Raw genomic sequence first — 23942 nt, 5'->3', positions numbered from 1 at the left:
ACATGGCCTCAAAAGACAGGACTAGTGGCATTATACACCAGTGAAAAAGAGATGCCTGAATGTTGGAGAGGGACCCAGACGCATCTATTTAAACTGTACAATGAGCTTTAATTTTGTAAGCATCTGAGATATAAATGCAAATTTTCCATACAATGCTCAAGAACTTATAGATCAGGATTAAGTCCACTGTTATGGTACACAATTGTCACTGTTTTGTCTAAATGATAAATGTCATTCATTAAGTAGATAATTATTAGCAACATCAGCGAGCATCCTCGGATATGGGCTGAGGTCTGTGTTTTATTCTCATCTCAAACCAATTATAGTCTCATTCCCCTCATAAAACATGTAATTGTAAGGGTGTGACATTAAAAGTAAAACTTTTTAATAAGTACCTTATTTAATAGAGAGAGGGAGAGAGGAAGACAGCACTTGACAATATAAATTGGGGAAGCCAATGTTTAAGCAAAAAAAAAAGGGTTTGAAGGTATGAAGATATTTGAAATAGAAGATATTTGAAATGTGAGGAACTGGAAAACTTGTAAGATGAGGTTATATAGAAATATGTTCCCATATGCAAGTTCCATGCAACAAAGTTGCTCCTAGACCATCATAGTAGATTCTTATCAGTTCTAATCCTCCCAGGCACTTCCCAGTTGCCAGAGGTGAGAAAAGAGAAAAACTGTAGACTCCATTCTTGAGGCAACTACTTCACCTAAGTCACCTGCACGCATTATCATCATTTTTCATTTTGTTAAGCCTTCCAAAACGAAATCTAATAAAAGTCCTTCAAAAGAGAAATGCTACATAGATCACGTATAAGCTTCCTTTCCCTAAAGCAGAAAACAAAGTGAAATAACAAAAAGAGAAAGAATAAAACAAAGCAATAATAATATATTTGGGCAGAGAGAACAAAGCTTAATCTGAAAAATGGCACAATCCTCCTGTTGGTATATGACTCTGTAGGATTTCATATTGATGCCTGATTTTTCCCATTGTATAGAATGTGATACATAATTAAACATTGATATGAATTTGGTGAACACACATATACTTATTACAAACGACGCTCTTAAAAATCAGAAGCATCTGATCTTCATAGTTCAAAATTTCAGTCGATGTATGTCTGCACACCCACCAATATTACTGTGATTTAAACTCTTTGAACGCACTCAATGGTGTGCCTGAAGTCTCAAAATGTTTTCTTCCCATTCACTCACCTACCTTGTTTGACCCCTTGGTACCATGTATCCATCAAATTGTATCTCATTTGTGATTTATGTGTCTCTTCCAGTAAACAATAACTTTAATCAATAAATAATTTATTTGCCATACTGTGAATGGTTGGTACAGAATATAAATGCTTAGGAAGACAGTATCCTCCTTCTGAGGAAAACACATTTCTTCTTTTCCCAGCTTTTTGCTGTGCAATATCTATGAAACACTGTAAGATAAGTGTACAAGATGATGATTTGGTGCACTTACATACTGTGAAATAATCACACTGGTGTTAGAAAACAACCCTATCACATCATATAATTATCACGTTTTTTTGGAATGATAACATTTAAAATCCACTCTGCTGGCTGTCAACTTTTAAATTTATAGCATTATACGGTTAACTATAGTGCATTTATCTTTTCTTCTTTGATTGGTATTTCTTATTCCTCCATTCACACAGTCTTTGACAGTCACCATCTTAGTCTATTTCTATAAATTTATCTAATTTTTTTTTGGATTTCACATATAAGTGAAATCTTACCGTAGTTGTCTATTTTTGTCTTATTTCATGTAATGCACATGCCCAAATTTCATCGATGTCATAAATGACACACACAGTTTCCTGATTTCCTTGGTTACAAAAGATTTCATTATGTGTATTTATTTTCATGTGTATCATTACTTACACCACTTCTATCCATTATTCATAGATAGAAGTTTATTTCCATGTCCAGGTTTGTGAAAAAAGCTACATTGAATACAACAGGCAAGCTATGACTCTGAAATCCTGATTTCATTTTCTTTTTATATGTAACAGAAGTAGAATTTTAATATTATATGAGGATTCTATTTTATTCCATTCATGAATCTCCATATTATTCCCCCCAGTGATCTACCAAGTCACATCCCCAAGAGTGTATAGAATCTTGTTATCCTCACCACCATCTGTTCTCTCTTATCTTTTTTTTTGATAATAGCTTCTCTAATATGTATAATGTTATCTTTTATTATGGTTTTAATTTGCATTTTTCTAATTTTTTGAGATATTGAACAAGTTTTAATGTACTTGTTATCTGCATGAAATCTTTGGGAGAAGATATATATATATATATATGGCCTTTGTAAACACTTAAATGGGACTGCTTCATTTATTCTATATTTTGGGGAGTAATCCTTCTCAGATATCCACATGCAACTATTTCTTCCCATTAAAATATATAATTATGGGGCTGGAGAGATAGTAGAGCAAATAGGGTGTTTGCCTTGCATGTGTCTGACCCAGGTTTAATTCCCAGCATCCCATGTGGCCCCCTGAGCACTGCCAAGGGTAATTTCTGAGTGCAGAGCCAAAAAGAACCCCTGTGCATCGCTGGGTATGACCAAAAAAAGCAAATAAAATAAAATAAAATAGGGTTAGTGTGATAGCACAGCAGGTAGGCATTTGCCTTGCACACTGACGACACGGTCAACCTGAGTTCGATTCCTCTGCCCCTCTCCGAGAGCCTGGCAAGCTACTGAGAGTATCTTGCCCACAAATCAAAGCCTGGCAAGCTCCCTGTGACGTATTTGATATGCTAAACACAGTAACAAGTCTCACAATGTTACTGGGCCTGCTCAAGGAAATCAATGAACAATGGGAGGACAGTGACAATGACAGCGAAAATAAAATAAAAATAAAATATATAATTATTTCCTCATAAATCTCTGTTAGAAAATTGTTTATTGGCTCTCAAGACATTGGCTGTTAAGGTAAGACAAGGAGGAGGATCAAATCAAGGGCTTCTCTACAATGATAACTTTCTCCCTCAGGAGAGCAGAGCATTACAGATGCCAATGTTAGTTTAGATTTCAGTGATTAAATATGAACTTTCAAAAGGCATTCTCAATGCGAAAATCTAGAAATAGCTGTCCTTTTTAGGTTCTCGCCTTTCAAAACATTATCTCTGAATCCCCATTTTACCAATCAATCCATTTTTTAGATACATTTCTTTAATGGTGTTCTATATCACTGAGTCCCACAGTCTCTGAACACTCAATCATTTTCATGTATTCTTTTAAACAAAAAAGAAACGTATGGTAGATTTGTACTATATTATGAAACCAAATAAATTTGAAATAGAAAAGAAAATAATGCTTTCTCAGAAATAAATCACATACACACACACACACACAAACAGAACTAGTACCAGTCTATAGGAGAAAAAATACCTACATACTAATTACATGATTATATTGATAGTAGCTGTGTAGCATTTATATGAAACTTCCAACAGTGCTCTAATACCTCTAGGCCACTCTGATTCTTAAGACACAAATATGCTTCATAAGAAATAAAAAAATCAAGAAAATAAAAATCTCATATTCTATCATAATTGAAAAATTGTATCCATTATTTTGATTTCATGTTCACAAAGCAACTATTAGATGCTGGTTAGCTACAGTGAAATACCATCCAATAGAAACAAAAAGACCTAATCAAACAATCGTATCCTTCATGCTGAAAATTTTTTCAAGTTTTTCTGTTCTAAATTGATTTATTCTTTTGCTACAGGGCTTACTTGCTAATCTCAGTGGCCAAAGTTCATGTGAGTCTATACCCAAGGGATGGATCCATTTAATGTGAGTGTGAGCATCAAAATATCTGTGCTGTAATTCTGAACGCCAGACTGTGTACTTAAGTGAATATACCAGAGTAAATAGAATATCATAAAAAATGTAAATGGTCAACCATCTGGCTTCACTGAACTACTGACCATGAGAGTGACCTGACTCAAATATTCACAACAGATACTGAATCTCAGAGATTCAGTCATCGTCCTCTGTCATATATTTAGTATCAACACATCCTAAAAAAACATGTAACAAAACTTGGACCTCATTAAAAATAAGTGTTTCAGTTTTGATACCCACATAATTAGCAATTTTAAGAAACACTTTCTGGCAAAAGAAAAACACAATAAATATTACCTGTGATGTTCTCTAATTTGGGGGACAGAAATTTGGGAACACATCAACATGACAAGAATATGATTAGTTTCAGAACAAATTATACTCATAGAGAACCTATTCCTCCTGAAAAACTTGATACAAGCAAATGACCTACCCAATTGTTAAAACACAGTATTGTAAAGTTACCTTGCCATGGTGAGCACATGTACAAACACTGCAACTAAAGGCATGTGTCCCTTGGCAGGCAAACACTGGGTCCAGTACTTGAGCATTATAGACCAGTGTGATTCCCCAACAAAGAAACAGCTACAAACAAGAGCAACAGAAGAAACAAAGCAAGGGGTGTTGGGCGGGGAGGTGGTACTTGCTGGTAGGGATAAAAGTTTACAAAATAAAGAGAGCATGCTTAGAATGAGGATGGAATACTGAACAAAAAATAAATGGAGTATCTTAAAAACAAATCATTTAGATCCAAGAGATGCTGAAGCATTTCCTGCAGTAGATAAAAAGAACTCAGTTGTTCATTCAAGATAAAATATATGTAGAAATAGGATTGATTTACATGCAGCTATTTAGTTTTATACGCATATGATTTCTAGTCTTCAAAGGATATTAACAGAAGGGATTCATTTCTGGTAATGTGAATTTATGATTAATAAAGTTTAAAATAGCACTAAAGAAAATTGAACCAGTCACTACATATGTGAAGGATCAGTTACATACATGTCATTACTTAAATTAAATAACGATTTTCTTTGACAGTTAATATATGAAAACAATTTGACCTGAATGACCACTTAAAACAATTTGTAGTTTGAGATTTTTCTGGATTATGTAAATTTACTGGAAAGGCATTAGTGTCCTTATACTAGAATTTAGGGGAACATAATCTATACTGCATAATGTATTTTTAGTCAGTGCACAGAGACAAAGAGCTATACATTTGTGAAGTCTAGACACAACCAAGGTCTTTCCATTGATGAATATGTTGATAAGTAATAAGCCTTCAATGAAGTACTGATCAGTGGCCATTTTTCTTTCATTAAAAAAAAAGGTCTTAAATTCTTATGCATATGTAACTCACAGAATTCCAAGCAGTGGTCATTTTAACCTTACTGATAAATGGACTTGAGTCAACAGATTCATCATTGAAGAAAAGTTAGTGATAGAAAAATACATAAGTAAATAAAATGCATCGATATCATGACACATAGATTGGTTGAGATGAAAAATACTGTGATATCAATATATAGCAAGATTTTGCATCATCCGATAGGTGGAAAATAAAAAACAAAATATACCATTACTTTAAAAGATGTTTGAAATTTATGGTAAGTAAAATTAAAATATGCTATGTTGGTTAGGTAAAGCTTAAAGTCAGAAATTTTAAGTCTCCAATTATTATAAATGTATTATATATAATATACATTTATATACAAACATATATTCACATTCTACGTATATAGGTAAATATATATTATATAGGTGTGTGTGTGTGTGTGTGTGTGTGTGTGTGTGTACGTGAGCACATGTGTGTATATTTTGGTGGTGGAGAACCTGCCTGTTCCCAGACCTCATTCTTGAATAGTTCTAGAAACAACTGAGTCAATCTTTAGATAGAAATCCTGCATGTCAGAGAACACTCCTGGAACCATATGTAAAGCCAGACGCTGAACCCAGATTTACGCAAGGCAAGAACCTTGCCCAACATACTATCACCCTGGCCCTTTTTTTTGCTTGTTTTTAATTTATGGCATTTTATTAGTGTTATTATCTCGCCCGTACGACAAATCCTGGCAAGCTCTCTGTGATGTATTCGATATGCCAAACACAGTAACAATCGTCACAATGGAGATGTTACTGGGCCCGCTCGAGCAAATCAATGAACATGGGAGGACAGTGACGGTGACCAGTGTCATTGACTAAAGGATGTTTTACTTAGCTTAGAACAGCTGGTAAATGCTATATAACCAAAGGACCAAAATTGATCTGTAATCATATTATTAAATGTTTCTTCTCCCTCATTAGAAGTGAAGAAATGAGTAATTCCATACCAATGCCCACAAACATTGTACAAACATTGGTCTGATTAATCTTCATTTAATTTGATGGAATAAAGGAGATTTATCTATTGGCCAGGGCTGGGGATGGGGAGAGTCTTATTTTATTTACCATCTATCTGGAAGTGTTCTAGGAACAACTTTATCTCAAGTACATGATTTCTGATATATATTGATATAGGGGGGCTAAAGGAAGTGCCTTTCCAGAAATACAAATTACAGATTTGTTCACATTCTATTTTTTTTCAGTTCAGGTCTAAAGCCACATTTTAACCTGTAATCTCAAATAGTTCTAGAAACAACTGAGTCAATCTTTAGATAGAAATCCTGCATGTCTAAAAGCTGTGTGTGACTTAAGGAAATTTCCTGGCAGATAATGCACACTGCAAGTTCTTTTGTATTAAATTATGCTAAAAAGAAATGTTTTCACTCAAATATACGCGACTATTTATTTAATAATTTTCAGGATACCTTAAATATCCTTAAATATCCAACCCACACGGCAGAGCCTGGCAAGCTATCCGTGATCTATGCCAAATAGACCAAATTGATATGCCAAATCCAGTAATAAATGGATCTCATTTCCCTAACCCCGATTATGCAGAGTCGAGAAGGATATGGAAGGAGAAGCTGATAAAACACCAAGGCAGACATGGGCTGCCAAAACGCAGAAAAACAAAAATGATTGTCTGTACTTTTAATGCTCATACGCTGGCATCTGCTGCATCCATTGAAGACCTTATGGTACAAGCACGAAAGATCAAGTACGACATCATTGGTCTGACCGAAACGAGAAGACATCAATCCCATCATGCTGTTTTCGACACTGGAGAAGAACTGTTCCTTGGAACATGTGATAAAAGAGGCGTCGGTGGTGTCGGTATCCTTGTCAACACAAACTTAGTCACAAGCATTGATTCATTTGAATGCCTAACAACCCGAATCGGACGATTACACTTGAAAAAATGTGGCTCACTACCGGCAGTTTCTATCTTTGTTGTCTACGCACCAACATCCAGTTATGGTGAAAAAGAAACTGAGAAATTCTACATGGAGCTGGAGAAATTCTATAAAGAAGATCACACCTTCTACAAGATCATTGTCGGTGATTTTAATGCCAAGATAGGACCAAGAAGATCAGTCGATGAACTCCACATCGGAACCCATGGCCTGGAATGGAATGAACAAGGTGACAGACTGTCTGAGTTCATCATGTCAACCAAAACCTTCCATGGTAACTCACAATTCCAAAAGGCTGAATCTAAACGTTGGACATGGGAGTCTCCCGATGGACGGTTCCACAATGAAATAGACCACATCATATTCAATCAGCGGTTTTGCCTAACCGATGTTGCTGTTGTCCCAAAATTCCAAACGGGATCAGACCACCGTCTTCTTCGTGCAAAATTCTACCTCACAGAACGAGGAGAAAAGAATGCAAGGTTTAAGAAGAAGACTCCCAGAACAACCACCAACTGGGAACTCTTTGGCTCTGTTGCAGCAACATGGGAAGATGCCGTCATTGACAACATTGATGAGGAATACGATCGAATGATTCAGCACCTCCATGATTGTGCAAGGAATGCCAAGAGAGAGATAACCACAAAAAACCGTCTTTCTTCGAACACTCTTGAACTTATTCGCCAACGTGGCGTGGCACGTGCCTCAGGCAACCACAAGCAAACGTCCGAACTGGCAAAACAGTGCAGAAAAGCCATCAAGGATGACCTCAAAAACAGGAGAGCAGCAGTACTGGTAGATGCAGCAGAAGCTGGGAAAAACATTCGTAATGCCCGCCTGTCCTTCACCAACTACAAAACCAAGATGACTGCCCTCCGACATCATGATGGATCTATCACATCTTCCAGAAGGGCAATGGAGAAGATTATTCATGACTTCTACTCAGATCTCTTTAATAGCCACATCCACTTGCCCACATACCACATACCACATGATGGATATGTCGTTCCCAATGTTCTCCCTTCCGAAATCCAACATGCCATCTCGTCGGTAAAGAAACAAAAAGCACCTGGCCCAGACAAGATCAGACCTGAACACCTGAAGAACTTACCATCAGTACTCATCAATACATTAGCTCGACTCTTCACACGCTACCTGTCTGAATGCAAGGTTCCATCCCAATGGAAAACCAGCAAGACTGTACTACTATACAAGAAAGGAGACATCCACGACATTGGCAACTATCGCCCAATCTGCCTATTGTCTGTCATCTACAAACTATTCACTCGAGTCATCCTGAATAGGATTAGCAGAACACTAGATGAAGGACAACCATGTGAACAAGCTGGATTCCGAAAAGGATTCAGTACCATTGACCATATCCACACAATAACCAAGCTCATTGAGGTATCTCGGGAGTTCAAGATGCCGCTCTGTCTAACGTTCATTGATTTAAAGAAGGCCTTTGATTCTGTTGAGACGGAAGCGGTCATGGAAGCCCTAGCCAATCAGGGCGTACAAACTCAATACATCAGGATCCTTCGTGAGCTCTATTGCGGATTCACTACCAAGATCTCACCATTCTACAAAGAAGTAATCATCCATATCAAGAGAGGGGTTCGGCAGGGTGATACCATTTCACCAAAACTCTTCAGTGCCACCCTCGAGAACATCATGCGACGACTAGAATGGGAAAACATGGGAGTGAAGATAGATGGTCGGCAACTACACCACCTCCGCTTTGCTGATGACATCGTTCTAATAACACCAAACATCAGCCAAGCGGCACAAATGCTTGCGAACTTTGACCGTGAGTGTGGAAAGGTCGGACTACAGCTGAATCTTACGAAGACAATGTTTATGAGAAACAGCCTTGTTCCTGACGCTCCATTCGCTCTCAACGGAACCACCATCTCCGAATGCAACAGTTATATATACTTAGGTCGAGAAATCAACATGATGAATGACCTGGCACCTGAGTTACGCAGGAGGAAGAGAGCGGCTTGGAATGCCTTCAAGAGCATTGAAGAAATAACTAAAAGGACAAAGAACCTCCAACTACGAGCACATCTCTTTGATTCCACTATTCTTCCTGCATTAACGTATGCCTCAGAGACCTGGACCCTACGAAAACAGGATGAGAACACTATTCGGGTCTCTCAAAGAGGAATCGAAAGAACTATGCTTGGAATATCACGATTCACTCAAATGAGAGATAGAATCCGGAGTTCTGATCTTCGTCAACGCTCAAGAATCAGGGACGCTGTCTCATTTGCCAAGACATCAAAAATCAGATGGGCTGGACATGTAATGAGGTTTACAGACAACCGCTGGACTAGAGCCATTACTGATTGGATTCCACGAGACATCAAAAGATCACGTGGACGCCCACCTATAAGATGGTCAGACTTCTTCGTCAAGACCCTAAATGATCGGTTTGAGGCTCTACATGTTCCTAAAACGAACAGATACCATTGGGCTACGCTAGCACGCAACCGGGATGAATGGAGACGTTACTGGCACCCGCTCGAATAAATCGATGAATAACGGGGATTAAGTGATTAAGTGAAGTGATACATATATATAATAACTTGTGCTAGAGCGATAGCACAGTGGTAGGGCGTTCGCCTTACAAGCGGCCAACATGGCCGACCTGAGTTCGATTCCTCCGCCCCTCTCGGAGAGCCCGGCAAGCTACCGAGATTATTCCATATGCCAGACACAGTAACAACAAAGTCTCCAATGGAGACGTTACTGGGCCCGCTCGAGCAAATCGACGATCAACGGGAGGGCCTTTACCTTTTACCTTAATAACTTAAGATTTTTTTCATGATCAGAAGAACAATGGGACTTCAAAAGATGGTCATTATCTGTATAATCTATGAATAAAAAATTACTTTTAAAACTTTTTATTTTCAGTATACCTTTATTAACTATGCATTATGGACTTTGGCATTATTACTTTAGATAGTCTTATTTTCTACAGCAATGTTTAATTACAAAAAATTTATAGATACAGAATAATACTATGGTAATTTACAGTGGACGGCCAAGTATCAAGCAGTAAGACCACAAAATTATGTTCCCATACATGGTATTAGTTGTAGGGAAAAATAACACATGATTAAGCATATACAAATCTCCAACAAATCGAGCATTATTACATTCCAGAAACTAAAAATTTCAAAAAACTTCTAGTGGCTCACACCCTTGGTATGTTTTGTTAATCTTACCTGTCTATTTACTCACATCATTAATCATCTCTTGGGATGACTCAAAAAATCTTATATTGGCCTTTCCAGAGTGAAAAAATCCAATAATTATATTTCAAAAATGTTTCTAAATCACAAACACACACTTGAATCCATACTCTTAAATGTTCCAATAAGATTTTAGCTAAATCAAAAAAGGTATTTAATACTCAAAAGCAGGAATGTGAGAGACTACAACTACACATTCGTTCGCAGCATTTCAGCATCATATGATCAAATTAAATTTCTTGATGAAACTTTGCACACAGAACTCATCTGTTTTCAAATTCTAATTCAGCTAATTCTTCAGCAATCACTTACTCTTTAAAGGGGAGTCAAAACAGAAGCATTTAATATGTCACTGTCACTGTCCTCCCATTGTTCATTGATTTGCTCGAGTGGGCCCAGTAACATTGTGAGACTTGTTACTGTGTTTGGAATATGGATTATATCACGGGGAGCTTGCCAGACTTTGCCGGGCGGGCGAGATACTCTCGGTAGCTTGCCACGCTCTCCTAGAGGGGCGGAGGAATCGAACTCGGGTCCCCAATGTTGGCTGCGAGCAAGGCAAAAGCCTTACCCCCTGTGCTCCAGCCCGCATTTAATATAACAAACATTTTTGTAAAGTACAACAATAAGCATTACTTCCTTCCTCTGAATCAGTTTACTCCAGCATCACTAATATACACCTTACTTCCATATTTCACTATACATTCCATGCCCTATGTAAACCTTCTTTCAATGATTATTGCCAAGAATGAGTGGATACAGGTCAATTCCTAATTATGTGTTTATGATTTTTCAGTTTAAACTTTACAAGCTAACTAAAAAGGGAGATAAATCATACTTAAAGATTTCAAAATAAACATGATGTATCTCTATATTCATATTATAAAGAGAAACATAGTTAAATGTTCCTAATTCTACATTTGTCAGTAACCTCAGTATTTCCCAGGATCCTAAAAGGGATTAAATCCTTTCCTTATCACGGAGCAGAAATATTAGTACAAAATTTGCATGAACTATCGTCTCTCCAAAGGTTATTAAAAAACATTTCTGTGAAAATTTTAATGTTTGCGTACCCAGTATTAGAAGCCATAATAACTCTTTCTTAGAGAATTTTATTATAAAATGAAACACAGAGGCTGTTTTCCTCTTGCAGTAATGAAACAGAGTAAATAAAAGTAAATAATGTAAGGAGGGTACTATGATTTAAAAGTTAACCATTTATTTATTAGAGTTAATATAAAAGTTTTTCTAAATAATACATAGAAACATAACCACATCATGCATAAAGTATACATGAATATTTTAATCTCTGGAGGAGAACAGGCAATAAAGAAAAATGATAGCAAGAAAATTCATTAATTACAATGTACCACTGACTATTTTCATAAAAACTTTGTTATTGTTTTTGTTTGCTTGGGGGGCCAGACCTAGAAATGCTTAGAACTCAGTCCTTGTTCAATCCTCAGAATTCAATCCTGCACAGGTTCTGGGACCATATGTGATTCCGAGGATTGAACCTGGGTCGTTGCATGCAAAGCAAGTGCCTTACCTGCTGTACTATCTCTCCAGACCCTCCATCAATAACCATAGTACATGTAAACAACAACCCACATTGGTGTTATGTTTGTCATTTTTTAGTTCTAGGTTTATGACATATTTAGAGAACATACATTAGAGAATAAAGCCTTCTATTTTTTACTTTTTTAATTATAAGAAAGAACAAACGAGAGAGAGAGAAAGAAAGAGGGAGGAAGGAAGGAAGGAAGGAAGGAAGGAAGGAAGGAAGGAAGGAAGGAAGGAAGGAAGGAAGGGAAAGAACGAAAGAAAGGAAAGAAAAGAATGAAAGAAAGGAAAGAATGAAAGAAGAAAGAAAGATGAGAGAAAGAAAGAAAGTCACAGAGCAGGACTAACCAATTTAACAATGTTTTGTGCTTGCTGAGATGGATCGATCTTTAATCTACCTAGTGTGTTGCTGCTTACATGTTTGAAATGAAAGTGTTTCATCTGACAATAGGATGCCTTTCTTCACTGGAGTCCTATGTAGAGAGGTCACCACTGTAACTTGCACATATTCCAAAGTGTTAACATATACCAAAAGACATTTTAGAAAAAATAAGGACAAATAATGACTCTTTAATTATAGCTTCACTTTCATTTTATTATATGATTACCTCTACCTACAGTGTGAGTACAATGAAGTGACTCACAATTCTACATTGTAGGCAATATATTTCAGTTCATAAAATAGCAGATACTAATTGCCTGTTTATGCTTAGGTATTTATTCATTATTTTTACTTATTTATTTTGGTTTAAGGCCATATCCAGCAGTGACCAGGACTAACTTCTGCTCTTTACTCAGGGATCACTCCTGGGGTGCTTGGGGGTCTATAAACAGTGCTGGGGATTGAGTTAGGATAGGCTGCTTGCAAGACAAGCACCTTAAACACTGTACCATTTAACCAGCCTTTTTAAAAAGAAGATATGTATAAAAATAACTTCAGAGGGAACATGTAAAAAAATACTAGTTAGGATTTAGGCACTATTCGATAAAGACTGCATGTCAAAACCTGTTATGCTACTTTCCTATAGTTAAGATTAAATTATTGAAAACTTGTCTATTTAATTTCTATATTCCTCCATTCATGGGCTGGAGCGATAGCACAGTGGTAGGGCATTTGCCTTGCACACAGCCAACATGGCTGGCCCAAGTTCAATTCCTCCGCCCCTCTCGGAGAGCCTGGCAAGCTACCGAGAGTATCTCGCCCACACGGCAGAGCCAGGCAAGCTACCCGTGATATATTCGATATGCCAAACACAGTAATAACAAAGTCTCTGATGGAGACGTTACTGGGCATGCTCGAGAAAATCGATGAACAACGGGAGGACAGTGACAGTGACAGTGATTCCTCCATTTATAGATAGAACCATCACCATAGTGTTGACACTGGCTTTCAATGAACTCAGGTGTTCTAATAAATACCAGACTCAGTCCTTAGTACTGATTCAGGTACTTATGGACATATAGTAAATGTTACTTAGGTATTATGATAATTACAAGCCCACACTTCGTATGATAAGACATGATGGATATGGCATATTATTGAGATGCAGATAATTTTCCATACTTATTTAGTTTTGAGGAGTAATAATTTGTTGTTTTTATCTGGGGGTCATACCCAGGTATGCTCAGGACTTCATACTGACACAGAACACAAGTAACTCATTTGCTAAGGTTGGGGAACCCTATTGGGTACTCGCTTATGCAAGGCAAGTGCCTACAAATTTTACTATTATAGAGGCCCTAAACAGTGACTTCACTTTAAAAGAAGGGAAGTGGTTTAGAAGAAACTGTATCTCAAGTTTATTAAATCCTTTCACTTCATTGGTTTTTCTATAGGCAATGAGATTTGCAATACTATTCAGTAATGTTTCAAGTACATACCATATATAATGTTGCTATTACACTTTGTTCTGATATTCTAGCCCTCAAAGTGTTGGCCTCTCTCCACCATTGTCCATCCCTCTCATCATCCCACCTCTTAATTTATTTATAGAAGCAGATTCTTAGAAACTATTATAATTAAACTTTGACTATTCCTTTAATATAATTCTTTCTATTCACTTTATGAAAGAAACCAATCAGCCATTTGTCCTTTTGACTCACTGAAAGCTGCACTCCAATTCCATCCATGTAGAAACAAAGGTCAGGATTATATCTTTGCCTGTAGCTGAGTTGTATTCCACTATAGATGCAAGTTTGTATGTCTGTCTGTATACATATATATATATATATAATATTTTGTTATACGCTCTTCTGTTATTGAACACTTAGGTTGTCTCCAGATTCCTAATACAACATTTAGGTTATATTCACTAGCCTGAATGGTGATGCAATAAACATAGGAGAGCAAATATCTTTTCAAACTAATGTTTTAGTACTTTTGTTGTAAATGCCAAGGAATAAGGAATACTGTAATATATGGAATACTGGGATATATCGAATGGAGCCCTATAAATTTTTGATCTTGCCATCTATTTTCTAGAGAGCGTGGAACACATAACTTTCCAAACACAAACAACAGTGGATGTAGTTTCCTTTTTCTTAGTGTACTTATCTGAACTGGTTGTTTCAGGTCTTGTTTGTTATGTCTAACTGGTTTTCTGTGTCCAAACAATTCTTCTGCCCTGTACATATTTATTCACAGATCTATTGTGAATTTTATGTTGTTTTTATCCATGTGTAAATTTCTACTTTGGTTGTGCTGCTCTCAAGAATCTCTCATCAACTTTGACTTTTATCATTTTAATAACCTGTGTCTTGGAGCTCTTCTGTTAAGGTTAATTTTGTTTCAAGCTCTGAACTACTTGGATCTGGGAAAATGACTTCTCTCTCTGATATTATAATTCACATAGTGTTCTTCTTAAAAATATCCCACGGAGTACCAGAAAATCCATAGTGAAAGAAATTGCTGAAAAGTTCCGAGAGTTAAAGAATGCAGACATCCAAATCCAAGGAGCCAGAAGGGTGCCAGCTAAAAGAGACCTTAATAAAAATACTCCAAGTCATATCATAGTCAGAATGATGGATGCCGCAGATAGAGACACAATACTGCATGCAGTAAGTTCAAAGAAGGAAACCACATACAAAGAAGCATGCCTTAGATTTACAGCAGACCTATCAGAGGAAACCCTCCAAGCCCAAAGACAATGGTGGGATATAGTGAAAAAAACTCAATGAAATTAATGCCTCACCAAGAATACTTTATCCAGCTAAATGCTCACTCAAACTTGATAGAATGATATACCATTTTATAGATAAACAAAAGCTCAGGAACTCCATAGACTCAAAACCAAACCTAAAAGAAGTATTAAAGGGGCTCCTGTAAGACAAGAAGGAAAACTCTTATAAGCACAACCAACCCCTGCAGAAAGATGGCACAAAATCCCATGACAATAATCTCTCTCGATGTGATGTCAATGGTCTAAATGCACCAATCAAGAGACGCAGAGTGGCAAAGTGGATCCAGAAACTGAAACCAACATTCTTCTCCCTACAAGAAACTCATCTAAACAATCAGAGCAAACACATACCAAAAGTTAAAGGATGGAAAACAATCCTGCAAGCAAACAGCTCCCTCAAAAGAGCTGGGGTGGTTATATTAATATTTGAAAAAATAAATTTCAGGTTGAAAAAGATTAGAAAGGACAGTGAAGGCCACTTTCTACTTATCAAGGGATACATACAACAGGAAGAAATCACGTTTTTAAATGTATATGCACCTAATGAGGGACCAGTTAAATTCTTAAAGCAACAGATAACAGATTTTAAGGAGGACATTACTAGCAACACAATAGTAGTTGGAGACTTCAAAATTGCTATATAGTACTGGAATATTGCAATAGCGATTAGGCAAGAAAAAGACATCAAATGCAAGCATATAGGAAAGGACAAAATCAAGCTCTCACTATTCACAGATAATATGATACTATATCTCGAGAATCCTAAATCCTCTACCAAGAAAATCCTAGAAACAATCGACTGGTACAGTAATTTGCAGGCTATAAAATTAATACCAAAAATCCATGGCCCCCTAAATGCAAATAATGAAATAGAGGAAAGCAACATGAAAAAAAAGAACAAAACCAAAAAACAATCCTTTTCACAATGTTGCCGCAGAAAACCAAATACCTCAGAATCAGCCTAAATAAAGACTAAAGGACTCTACAATGAAAACTACAAAATGTTACTCCATGAAACAAAGGAGGACACAAGAAAATGGAAAATATCCCCTGCTCATATCAGGAAGAATTAATATTGTCAAAATGGCAATGCTCCCCAAAGCATTATAGAGATTCAATGTGATCCCTATAAGGATACCCATGACATTCTTCAAAGAAATAGATCAAGCACTCCTGAAATCTGTATGGAACAACAAACGCCCACAGATAGCTAAAGCAATTCTTGGAAAAAAAGATGTGGGGAGGCATTACACTCCCCAAACTCAAACTCTACTACAAAGCGGTAATAATTAAAACAGCATGGTATTGGAACAAAAGCAGAGCCACAGACCAATGGAACAGCGTGGAATATCTGTACACACAACCCCTAATGTATGAACATCTAATCTTTGATAAGGGAGCAAAAAATGTCAAGTGGAGCAAGGAAAGCCTCTTCAACAAATGATTTTGCATAACTGGACAAGCACATGCAAAAAAAAATAGGCTGAGACCTCGACCTTACACACTGCACAAAAGTCAGACCAAAATGGACTAAAGATCTCAACATCAGGCCAAAATCCATAAGGTACATTGAAGAGTAGGTCGGCAAAACCCTCCACGATATTGAGGCTAATGGTATCTTCAAAGACAACACTCTACTGACCAACCAAGTGGAAACAGAGATAAACAAGTGGTACTATCTTAAATTAAGAAGCTTATGCACCTCAAAATATACAGTGACCAGAATACAAAGACAATCTACAGAATGGCAAAGGATATTCACCCAATACCCATCCGATTAGGGGGTGATATCAAGGATATACAAAGCACTGGTTGAACTCCACAAGAAGAAAACATCCAACCCCATCAAAAAATGTGGTGATGAAATGAACAGAAAGTTTCTCAAAGAAGAAATCCAAATGGCAAAAAAGCACATGAGAAAATGCTCTACATCACTAATCATCAGGGAGATGCAGATCAAAACAACAATGAGATATGATCTCATACCACAGAGACCGGCCCACATCCAAAAGAACAAAAGCAACCAGTGTTGGTGCGGATGTGGGGAGAAAGGGACTCTCCTTCACTGCCAGTGGGAATGCCGACTGGTTCAGCCCTTTTGGAAAATAGTATGGATAATTCTCAAAAAATTAAAAATTCATCTGCCATTTGACCCAGTAATACCACTCCTGGGAATATATTTAAGAGAGGTAAAAAAAAAAGTATAGTCAAAATGACATCTGCACTTCTATGTTCATTACTGCACTGTTCACAATAGCCAAAATCCGGAAAAATACTGAGTGTCTGAGAACAGATACTGGTAGAAGAAACTTTGGTACATCTACACAATGGAGTATTGTGCAGCTGTTAGAAAAGATGAAGTCATGAAATTTACATACAAGTGGTACTACATGGAAAGTATCACACTAAGTGAAATGAGTCAGAAAGAGAGGGACAGATATAGAAAAATTGCACTCATCTGTGGAATATAAAGTAACAAAAGAGGAGACTAACACCCAAGAATATTATACATAAGTACCAGAAGGTTTGCTTCATGGCTTGGAGGCCAGACACACATTCTAGGGGGAAAGGCAGCTCAGATAGAGAAGGAAACACCAAGTAAAGGGTGATGGGAGGATCCTCTCAGAATGGGAGATGCATGCTCTAAGTAGACAATAAAATAAACTGGACATGATTGCCACTCAAAGCCTCTTTTGCAAACCACTGCACCAAAAAGGAGAGAGGGAACAAAAGGGAACGTCCTGCCACAGCGGCAGAGTGGGAAGAGGAAGATGGGGGGTGGGAGTGATACTGGGATCATTGGTGGTGGATCCTAGGCACTGGTGGAGGGTAGGGTACTCGATCACTGTATTACTGAAACCCAAGCACTAAAATTTGTAAGTCTACAAGTGTACCTCATGATGTTTCACTAATTTTTTTTAAAAAAGTATCCCATCGTTCTTAGATATTGACTAACTTTCCTTTCTCTCTTATTTCCTTTTCTTTTCTTTATTCACAGTTTACTGCGTTTGCTGGAGATAGCATACTAATTTGCTCCTTGGCTTTTGTCATTCTTCTGCAAAGCCCTTCCGATAAGTTCTCCAACCATGCTTCATTTTAGGGACTTCTGATTGCAGTTTTCTCATAGTCCGTCATCCATTTTATTTGCTGCAGATCTCTTCTATCAATTCCTTTAGTTGCTACAGACTTACATGGTCACTTTGAGGGCAGTGGTTACTTGAGGTCCTCTTTGGATAAGTTTTATAGTTGGTAGAGACTTAGGGACTCTCCAAGAGAATTTTATCCTCCCATTAATTTTGGCAGGCTAGTCCACCTTTTGTTTTCTCTAGTGTGCTAAGAGTTAGGACTGAGGGAGTAGTTTTCTCTACCTGTAGTTAGTAATCTAAGGTTTGTGTTCATTATTTCCCTATAAAGCTTATAGTTCTGCATTTATACAGCAACTGTGAAGACCTGTAGAACAACTGATATCCTCTCTTTGCTTTCATAGTTCCCAGTGACTCATCTGATGCTCCTTCTTGCGTTGTCATTGAATTTGGGTAACTGGAACCCGAAACCAGCCTTTCTTGTCAAATGGGCTCCTTTGACAGTAGTCAAATGTCCATAGTCAAGCTCTCTCTGTGTGAGAGTATGGTCTTTGTCTTCTTCTAATCCCATCCATGGAAACTTAATCTAAATTGCTGGAAAGGCATTCCCTACTTGTGGATGTAGTGACCAACCCTGCACTTGTTGATCTGGGATATGAAGTGACTGGACCAGTCTCGTACTCAGAACTGGTGCAAGCAGATTTAGAAGACTGGGGGAATTTATAGCTTGAATATTTGATTCTCTCCCTTTACCAGTTGATCCATTTTGAGCCTTTTCCTCACACCTTTGGGGACCTGTCTCTCAGAAGCCTTACAGCTGTAAGGCAATCCCTGAGAGAAAATCTACAGAGGTCTCTCTCGAGAACAACTGTGCATTTTCTGTGCAAAGCGACTCTCAGAATCCATTAGTCACTTCAAGGTTGGATTCATTTTGAAGCAAACTACTGGATTCACAAGACACTCTTCTCGACCAGCTAATGACATATTGATCTTAACGCCAGCTACTTTCACTACATGGTAGTTGAGATGATCAGGTTTACATACGTTTACTTCTAGGTTTCTTCTTTCTTACATCTATTTCACAAACAACTAATTTTCCCCAAGTAACACAGTAGCATGCATAAAATCTAATTACAAAGTACAGAAATAATTATATTTTCTCTTTATTTATAAACCAGACATCATTTTCCCTTTTTATTATAACTAATTAACATATATGTTTCAATATAACTCTTTGCCATTAATTAAAGGTACACAAAAAATAACTTAGTGCCTAAAATCAGACAGGTCATGTTTTGATCTTATTTTTCGGAGGCTTTTTGGGTCACACCTGGCAATTTTCAAGTGTACTTCCAATTCTGCACTCAGAAAATACTCTTGAAGGTGCTTGGGGGACCATATGGGATGCCTGAGATCAAACCACTGTCTGTTGCAAGTTGAATGCCCTACCCACTGTAGTATAGTCCTGGTCCCTTGTTGTGACTTTTAAAACCACTCAGAAATAATAAAGAAAAATTAATGCAAATTTTCAAAGACAATGAAATATCCACTGCAGTTTAGTATAATAGCTAGAATACACCAAGGTTGTCTATTTATAGATGAGTTGAAAAATGAAGGTGATATATATATATATGTGGGTATGTATACATATACATATATATATACAATGGAATATTACACAGCTTTAAGGAAGGAAAAAATCATGCAATTCACTACAATTTGGACGGAACTGAAAGTTGTGTCAAATGAAGTAAGTCAGAAGAAGGAAAAAACCCAGGTTTTCTACTTATCTGTGGTAGATTGAATAACAGGACAACACAAGGTATCAAAGGAGAAATATTTACATCACCCTGATCTATATTGTAGAATAGAAAAGGAAAGTGAGACACTGGAAGTAAGAAGAGTCAGCTGAAGTTAACAGGAGTAGGAGCCAGGGTGTCAAACATGTTGGCGATGCAGAGGTGTGATACATCGATATATGTAAATCACAAAACCAACAAAACTGAAATCATAAAAGCCAAAATACAACAATCAGACTTTAAAAAATGCTTGGTAAGGAGGCAGGCTGGTGACTGGGAAGGGAATTGGGATCCTTGCTAAAGGAAGTGAACACTGATGATGGGACTGGTAATGAAATGTATGATTCCTAAAACTCAACTAAGAATAACATTGTAAACATCAATACCATAAATACAATTTAAAATGTATATAATATATGCGCAGGATATATAAATTGATAGTCATTGTTCTCGCCTTCTGGTCTGCTGGTTTATAGAAATATGACCAGGTGTGTGGGGGGGGGGGGAGGGGGCAGTGGTTATGGTGCCGCCAGCAGGCCAACCTGTACTTAGAGGGCAAGTACATCAGTAACCTGATGCTGCCTTCAAACTTCCTGATACCCTAAAATTGCCTTTGTGTCTTTGGCTGGACCCCAACAACTTGGAGCCACACCCACAAACCACCTCCAGCTCAGCTACACAAGCTTATTGGCTAATTTCAGAGTCACATAAATCTCCAAAGAGATCAAAAGCTGCAATTTGGTCCAGTGGCACAGCACACTTCGGGCAAGCAGGCATGCCCTGCAGGGCATATGGCAATAGTTTATTTCTCTGGAAAAGATGGAATCAAGGGGCATGATCCGTAGACACACAAAAGTACCTCTAAACCGAGCAGCTTGCTGCAGAGATTTCTCCAGACCCTAAATCTCTAACATTTTAGAATTCCAGGAGTGCATGGCCGCTCTTGCATCTATTTATAACAAGCAATACAAAAGAGAGTATGGGGGAGATTGTCTGCTGTAGAGGCAGTGAGAGTGGTGGGATGTGGGGTCATGCAGCAGACCTTGGGGGTGGGGTGGAAGATGTGCACTGGGAGAGGGTTGGGTGTTGAATCATTGTATGACTTAAATTCGAGCATGAAAGCTTTGTAACTGTATCTCACAGTGATTCAAAAAATAAAATAAAATAATAAAATTAACATTCTCAAATAAAAAAATAATGTGGAGGTCATGCCCAATTCAATCAGCTTAATCAATAGCTAAAAAATAGCAGTATTGCTACATTTAAAAAAAAAGAAACATAACCAGGTAAACAAATCATATTGGGCATATTATCATAGACTTTATTATAAAAATTCAATAGTGTATATCATTAACGAGACAAATTTACAAAGAACAAGACAAATTTTCAGTATGTTGATATAGACTTTCTTCCTGCCACGAATCATTTAGTTAGAATTTCTTAAGAGCTGTATATTGCTGAAAAACTGTTAGTTATTTTTTAGGACACTGATAAACAATTTCAGCCTATTAAACAATGTTCATACACACATAAAACACACACGTTAAAAAATGGTCAAGTGAATGTATAGTGTTTACATGATGCTGTATATATACATTACATGTTTAAAAGTATGGTTTATAATAGATAAGGATCAATTTAATGAACGATGTGCAATGTGAAAGAGATACTAAATGCAAACTGTTATTCACTTACAGAAATTAGCAAAAAGCAAAATAATTGAAATGTAAACCACGCTCATATGCTAGACAAACAAAACACACACAAACACTGTCCTCCCGTTGTTCATGGATTTTGCTCGAGCGGGCCCAGTAGCATCTCCATCGTGAGACTTTTTGTTACTGTGTTTGGCATATTGAATACATCATGGTGAGCTTGCTAGGCTTTGCCATGCGGGCGAGATACTCTTGCTGGCGAGATTCTCTTGGTAGCTTGCCAGGGTCTCTGAGAGGGGCGGAGGAATCGAACCCAGCTCAGCCGGGCTGGCTTCGAACAAAAGCAAACGCCCTACCACTGTGCTACTGCTCCATACATGCTCAATATTATTAAGACTTTTGTTTTTCTCAAATTGATTTACAGATTCTGGGAATATGCATCAAAATGACTGTGGAGAATTTTTTTGATGGGAGGCGTGACCCAATCATGCTCAGGGATTACACGTGATTCTGTACTCTGGGATCATTGCTCACAGGCATGAGGACTATACGGGGTCCTAGAGATTGAACATAGTTCAGCTGAGTGCAAGGCAAGCCCCCTATCAGCTGTACTATCTATATAGAACCCTTGCAATTCTTTTTTAAGAAATATGCAAGCTGTTTCTAAAATGATATTAAACTGAAAATAACTTATAAAACCAAATCAACTTTGCGAAAAAGAACAAATCTGGAGGATTCACAAAACCTAATTCAAGACTTCCTATAAAACGAGTCAAGAAAGGATGGGTCAAGGGTCAAGACAGAAACTTTGATGAACAGATTAGAATAAAGTGTGTGTGGGTGGGGTGAAGGAAATGACCTGCACATGAATGTCCAATTAATTTTCACACGAAAAAGGAAAGTATTTTAAAGTAGAAATTCTTGAACACACACACACACATATAAGAATAAGCTATAGTCATGATTTTCAAGCATGCAAAATATTAATCTCGAATGTCTATAAATTTAAATATAAAAGCCAACCTTAAAATTTTAGAGTAATAGAATCTTAAATGAACAATAATCTTATATATAAATGCTCCTTTATACTCATATATACATTACTATATGTAGTAATATGTATGTATGTATCTACTGAAGCACTGTAGCACTGTCCTCCCATTATTCATTGATTTTCTTGAATGGACCCAGTAATGTCGCCATCATGAGACTTGTTGGTACTGTGTTAGGCATAGTGAATACGTCACAGGGAGCCAGGCTTTGCTGTGCGGGCAAAATACTCTTGGTAGCTTGCCAGTTCTCCGAGAGGAGTGGAGGAATCGAACTCAGGTCCGCCATGTTAGCTGTGCGCAAGGCAAATGCCCTACTGCTGTGCTATCCCTCCAGCCCATATATGTATACAAATATAGATAGATAGATAGATAGCTATTCGGAGAGCCCGGCAAGCTACCGAGAGTATTCGATATGCCAAACACAGTAACAACAAAGTCTCCAATGGAGACGTTACTGGGCCCGCTCGAGCAAATCGACGATCAACGGGAGGGCCTTTACCTTTACCATATATATATAAGATATATAAGATATATATATATTTAGATATGGTTAGAAAAGTATAGCTATATGCACTTGTCAGAATCTTATTGTGTACATAAAATTGGTGGAGTCATGGATGCTGGAACACAACGTGACTGAAAATTATTATGAACAGTTTTGCAAGGTTCTATCTCACAGTGGTTCGATAAAACAAGAACAGCACTGTAGCACTTTCATAGCACTGTCTTCCCGTTGTTCTTTGATTTGCTCGAGCGGACACCAGTAACATCTCCATTCGTCCCTGTCGCATGCTAGTGTAGCCCAATGGCATTGGTAGCTCCAGGAACATGAAGTAAAACTTGTTGTTACTGTTTTTGGCATATCGAATACATCAAGGGGAGCTTGCCATGCTCTGCCCTGCGGGTGGGATACTCTGTAGCTTGCTGGCCTCTCCCAGAAGAACAGAGGAATCGAACCCGGGTTGACCACATTCAAGGCAAATGCCCTACCAACTGTGCTATAAATCAGTGGAATTAACATTTAAAATATTGGTCAATTCCATTTGCACATAAGTTATGTGTAAATAATGCAAATCACAAATTTATCATGGGATTTTGCTGATATGTGCTTTTATTCTCTATTTAAACTTGCTTATTAAAGTATATGCTACAAGTTGGAAA

General features: G+C 37.4%; 1 protein-coding gene across 2 annotated transcripts in view; it reads right to left on the bottom strand.

The window, feature by feature from the left end:
- DPP10 (dipeptidyl peptidase like 10) overlaps nucleotides 1–23942 on the bottom strand; it is a 671828-nt gene that overhangs the window by 520875 nt on the left and 127011 nt on the right. The gene's annotated exons all lie outside the window — the stretch shown is intronic.

Source organism: Sorex fumeus, unplaced genomic scaffold, assembly GCF_029834395.1.
Source record: "Sorex fumeus unplaced genomic scaffold, SorFum_2.1 ptg000035l, whole genome shotgun sequence".
Taxonomy (NCBI): Eukaryota; Metazoa; Chordata; class Mammalia; order Eulipotyphla; family Soricidae; genus Sorex; species Sorex fumeus.
Note: the sequence above shows the minus strand (reverse complement) of the source record. Positions and strands in the feature narration are given on the sequence as shown.